Below are 6,116 nucleotides of genomic sequence, written 5' to 3'. Positions count from 1 at the left end.
GTGGGGTATGAGTTACTTAGATTTGCATTGTGGAAATGGGTTAAATACGTTTATTTGGATCGGATCATTCTCGACCCAACTCGACCCAAATTTAATCTGATCCACCTATTTGACAGGTCTAAGAGGCATGACTTCAATCTTGGGGAATGAAACACTTGGTCCCCCAGAGTGGTTGGCAACACACAAACAAAAAATGAATGTGGTCCTCAAAATCTTTCGTTTGGAAATGCGAGAGAAGACAAAAGGTGATGACAGGCTCAATTAATTTCGGTATAAATTTTCTTAGATTATGTTAAATATGGAAGTGTTTTAATAATATGAGTCAGGTCGGGTGGGTTATGAGTTACTAAATTTGTATTGTATGGAAATGGATTATCAAACCATTCTTTAACACAACCTGACTCAAAATCCGATCCATCTGTTCGACGGTTTTAAGAGATGTGACTTTGGTCTTGGGGAATGAGACACTTCAACAGCCTGGACCCCCAGAGTGGTTGGCAACACACAAACAAAAAACGAATGTGGCCCTCGGAATCTTTTGTTCTTAAATGTGAAACGCGAGAGAAGACAAAAGGCGACCACGGGCTCCGTCAAAGTTGCTGCCGGACAAACTTGACTTGACGAGGAAATGGTGGGGAGTTTCACATGCATGAGCAAGTAGCTTCAGATCACTCTCCATATAAACACGTGCCCTCCACGTAACATCGAAGGAAAATCAACAAAGCTGGACTTTGGAATTTCCTCTCCCTCTTCAGCCCACAGAAAAACAAACAAAAGTGGTGAAACCATGGCGACAGTATTAGAAATGTGGAGCAACCTTGACTCGGCCATGGCCGGGTTGATGTTCGCGTGGGCCATGTTCAAGCAATACTTCCCTCCCCAGCTCCGCAGGCATGTCGAGGCCTATGCTCACAAGGCCGTGGGCTACGTCTACCCGTACATCCACATCAAGTTCCCTGAGTTTGCCGACGAGCAGCTTGAGCGGTGTGAGGTCTACGCTGCGATCCAGAACTACCTGAATGTGAACTCCACCGCCAGGGCCAAGCGGCTCAAGGCCGATTCTGTCAAGGACAGCAAATCGCTGGTCCTCAGCATGGACGAGAACGAGGAGGTCGTCGACGAATATGAAGGGGTCAAGCTCCGGCGGCCGTCAGGCCCGATCGTCTCCCAGAGCTCCCCGTTTTCCTTGTACAATTCATCTTAGGAAAGCAGGTGCATTGAAAAAATGTGTAGGTTGGAAATACCAATTTATAAACACCTGTCTCGCTAGGCTTGGTTTCGGGATTTATGGTTAACATGTTAATTTCCGCAATTTAAAGTCGGGATCACGTCTCTTTCTGGGTATATATGTCCGTCAACATGGTTTCATTTTATCAAAGATTTGAAAATCCGTTTACTTCGTACATAAAGTGAAACGAGTTTCTTTTTCCTAATGATGAAAGTCTTGCCTACACTCGACCTGTCTCTGATCTAACAAGCAAAACCAATGGTCATTGCTTTTGCCACCAGGTTTAATAGTCTGACCTACCACCGGAGCAACCGGGACTTGATCACAGGGTCTTACGTAAAGCACGTCCTGGCGAAGGGAAAGGCGGTGGCGGCCAATAACCGGGAGCGGAAGCTCTTCACCAACAACCTGAGCTTGAACTGGCACTACTACAAGGCGACCAAGTGGAGCCACGTGACGTTCAAGCACCCCTCGACCTTTGACACCCTGGCGATGGAGCCGAGCAAGAAGAGGGAGATCATGAACGACCTTCTCAAGTTCAAGCGAGGAAGGAGTACTATGAGTGGATTGGCAAGGCGTGGAAGCGTGGCTACCTTCTCTACGGCCTGTCAGGGACCGGCAAGTCCCCGATGATTGCTGCGATGGCCAACTTCCTCAACTACGACGTGTATGACCTTGAGCTGATGACGGTCAAGGACAACACAGAGCTGAGGAAGCTGCTGATCGAGAGTTCTGCGAAGTCAATCACAGTGATCGAGGACATTGACTGTTCCCTCGACCTGATTGGCCAGATGAAGATGAAGAAGCAAGAGAAAGACGATGATGAAGAGATAGCGGATCTTGTCAAGAAAATGGCGATAGGTAGGGGAGCAAGGACAGAAAGGTCACGCTCTCAGGGCCCGTGAACTTCATCGATGGGCTGTAATCGGCATGCGGGGACGATAGGATCATCGTGTTTGCAATGAACTTTGTGGAGAAGCTCGACCTAGCCCTAATCAGGAGAGGGAGAATGGACAAGCACATCGAGATGTCGTACTGCTGCTTCAAGTGGTTCAAGGTGCTCGCAAGGAATTACTTGGGGGTCGAGTTGCACCTGCAGTTCGCGATGGTAAGGCAGTTGCTGGAGGAGACGAAGATGACTCCAGCGGATATGGCGGAGAACTTGATGCCCAAGTCGGATGATGAGAATGAGGAGGCTTGCTTGGAGGGGTTGATCGAAGCGCTGGAGAAGGCGAAAGAGGACACCAGGAAGAAATCAGAAGAAAAACAAGAAGCAGCAGCAGCAAAAGCAACTGCAGCTCCAGCAATGGTTGAGAAAGAAGGGCAACAGAAATTGAGCGAAGGAGACCAAGAAAATGGAGGGAGAAGATGTGCTAAAGAAGTGAAATAGAAAGGTGTCCATTGACCAAATCGAAGTGTTTCTTGTGATTCATGCATGACAGTAATTTTTTTTTAGAGAAATGATTGCGTGACAGTCTATAATCGGGCCAATTCCATAAAAAACGAACTTTAGGTATTTTTCCAAATCCGGCCCGGACTTTATTTTGTCTAAAAAAGCATGAACTTTAGGTGTTATCCCAAATCTAGCCCGAACTTTATTTTGTCTAAAAAAAAAGCACAAACTTTCACTCGTGTCCCAAATCTGGCCCTCCGTTCACCCTCATTTCACAGTCATCCGACATGGCATTAAATTTAAGAATGAGACCCAAAAGAACGAAAACAGCTTGCCAATTGTTAATTGTTAAATTTAAGTCTGCCCTCCAATGAGGTGAACTTTACAGATGATTCTTATGGGAAAAATAATTCAGCAGCTTCGGTTCAAGGGACGAGGCACATAGCTAGGGCCATTAGATCAATTAACAATTGGCAAGTTGTTTTCAATGTCAGAAGTTGGGTTGGAAGCAAAAGATTACATTGCCTTAAAGCAAGATATTAAAAGCGTGTGCATCTTGTAGTTAAAAAGAGATGTAAAGCCTATTTGTAATAGACTTATTTCATTCATCTTCAAATAGACTTCGAGTGGAAATGCCACGTCGGATGTCTGTGGAATGAGAGTTAACGGAGGGCTAGATTTGGGACACGAGTGAAAGTTGGTGCTTTTTTTTTTAGACAAAATAAAGTTCGGGCCAAATTTAGGACAACACCTAAAATTCGTAATTTTTTATGGAATTGGCCCGTCTATAATCTACTATTAGAATAGTAATCTATTTTAAATTATAAAAAAATCAAATAACAAATAATTATAAATTGTTGTGGGGTTCATTTATTTAAGAATTTGTGATTCGTAACAAACTGTTATTTTCACAGTAGCTCAAAGATTATTATGCTAGCAAAATCCTTCTCTCCATTACTATATAGAGAATAAATTTACTCTTCTTTTGTTTTGAGCAATTTACAATATAGGTCTTTTTTTTTTTGTGAGGAGATAATACACCTAAAAAATATGTTTTATTTGGGATTTAATCGGACAATAATTGAAAATTTGTTGATGGTCTCAGACAAATAAAGTTTGGACTTACGAAATATTCGCCAAAACTCTTAGATCTAAAATTGACATAAAGTGAAGCGTGGTTATTTGATCCATACTTTTGATTTTTTCTCCCACTGCCTTGAAAAGTATCACAAATGTGTAGTGTTAAACCATGCGCCGGGATCAATTATTGGAGCATTTGCCCATTCGATATACCTATGGCTGAACTATATCCCGATTGTGATTTGTGTGCTTGAAAATTCATGTTCTAGAACTGCAACAACTAATATTGGTGGGACATTGGCCTAAAAGAAAATTCCAAAAAACCAATATAATTAAAATGCTCCAGCTCTAGAGGCGTTGCAGTTGTGCGGTGAATCCTTAACACCATGTAAAAGCTGCAATGCTCCTATTCACGACTAAAAGTGTTGCGAGAGAACGGCACCAAATAGCCCCGCTGGCATGCCCAGAATCAACTTTAACCTCAAATTTTGACTAAAAGATCTATGAAAAGCCCATAAATAAATTTTAAATTAATCATAACGTATTTAATAAAATCGTAATTTACGAAAAATCAGTATAATTGTCAAATAGTTTAGGGATTTCTTGCTTTCTAGGCTTTACATTCCTTCTATTTTTTATATTTTGAAAATTTTTCCCCTTTTTTTCTTCGGCAACGCTAATGTGTTTGTGCTGTTATGATTATTTTTTGTTCTAGTGATTGGAAAGAAATGAATAAGGAAATGAAAAAAGTAAAGAATTCAAACGGAGAAAAGCTAAAGCAAAAAACCAGCTAGTCGCATCCTGCAAATGAAAATGATTGGGAAGTTTTCCCAGAGATTACAACCATATTAACCAATTTTTTTTTACGCATCCCGTGCTAGTAAAAATGCTTGGTAAAATTTTTATCTTGACAAGTAGTAAGTCCTCAAAACTATACATTTAAGCTAAAATACAATTTTGACTCACACTAAATTTTCCTAATATGTATCGCAATTACATAGTAGCATTTCAATAGGTCACTCATAATCATGTACTTCACAAATGCGCAGTTTGTGCCTCTTAATTCAAGTATTTGTTAGCAGAAACGATTTGAGTACTAAATTTTGCAACTATCTTTCTTTAGAAATTGTTTCTTTCTTGCACCATCGTTAAAATTTGATAACTCTAAATTTTTAGTTCTCTAATAACATTCTTGGTCATTTTCCAAAACATATCTTGTGATCTGCTGGTAGTACGCGAAAGCGTATTGAATACAAGAGCAGATCGAATGGAGAAAGGAAAACGATATGTGTTCCGAAGGAGACTCTAGTAATTTGCTCCGAATCAGATAAAACCACCAAATGTCCTTGATTCTAGCCAAAATGACATATGTGCCGTTGTGGGGAGTTCCACTTCTTTTGGACCATCACTAGTAAATCCATTTCATTGTTTCTAGCATTAAAAAAATATTAAAAGTGCATATCGGAAATTATACATTTTTACTTGAGAGATTATTAAGATAGTCTAAATTTGGTCCCGTTAACATATCTCAAAATTTTTTAGCCTATGTGTCAATTTAAAAATAATTTTTGCTTCTCTACAAAGTACTTTTGCTTCCTTTGAAAATGCAAAGAATATATTAAACCTTAAGATTTATCGAAACATGCAAATAATAAAATAGTTACGTCAATTTAAAAAGTTTTTTTTTTTTTTTTGGGGGTCAGAATCAACTTATAAATATTTAGAAAGTAAACGACAAAAGTTATCAAAACACAATTGTAATCGTACGCCCTCTGTATGACATCAGATACATGACATCATGCGATGGTCCTCACAATCCGTGTTGACTTCAAGTTTGCCTTGAATCCTCCCAAATTATTTGCATGCGATGGTCCTCGCAATCCGTGTCGACTTCAAGTTTGCCTTGGATCCTCCGAAATTATTTGCAGACTCTGAGCTGGAGATGAACGTGCTTCGGCAATATCTTTTCCGAAAGTACATATTTTACTCATACGGCAAATAAAATATTCAAAATAAAATAAATCTCAAAAAGCAAAGTAGAATAATAAAATACAAACTGAAATGATAAACACAAACATACTCTCACCTCACAGGAACAAATTTGTCTCAGAATCAAAACAGAATGAATGACAGCCGATCATTAGCGATCCACACATACTGTGATCTCCTTCTCCAATAACTATGGCTGCATGCACCTAAGTTCGGTATCCTCAACATGATTATTGTATAGAGACATCAAAAATAAATTAAACAAGCTTTCAGATCTAGATCTAAATCACGAAAGGTTTGACCACCAAAACACCTCTGAGGAGTGGTGGGTGAAATTTCACGTGCATGAGCAGGTAGCTTCCTCATCGCTCCATATAAATTACAAGCCTCCCCGTAACAATTGAAGCAAACATCGACAAAGTTGGA

The 6,116-nt window shown here is 40.0% G+C and overlaps 1 pseudogene; it reads left to right on the top strand.

The window, feature by feature from the left end:
* The first annotated feature begins 787 nt into the window (after window positions 1-787).
* LOC104428863 lies at window positions 788-2,618 on the top strand (annotated as a pseudogene).
* The last annotated feature ends 3,498 nt before the right edge of the window (window positions 2,619-6,116 follow it).

The sequence above is a fragment of the Eucalyptus grandis genome, chromosome 10, assembly GCF_016545825.1.
Source record: "Eucalyptus grandis isolate ANBG69807.140 chromosome 10, ASM1654582v1, whole genome shotgun sequence".
Lineage (NCBI taxonomy): Eukaryota > Viridiplantae > Streptophyta > Magnoliopsida > Myrtales > Myrtaceae > Eucalyptus > Eucalyptus grandis.
The sequence above is the reverse complement of the archived record's forward strand: the minus strand, read 5'-3'. Positions and strand labels throughout refer to the sequence as shown.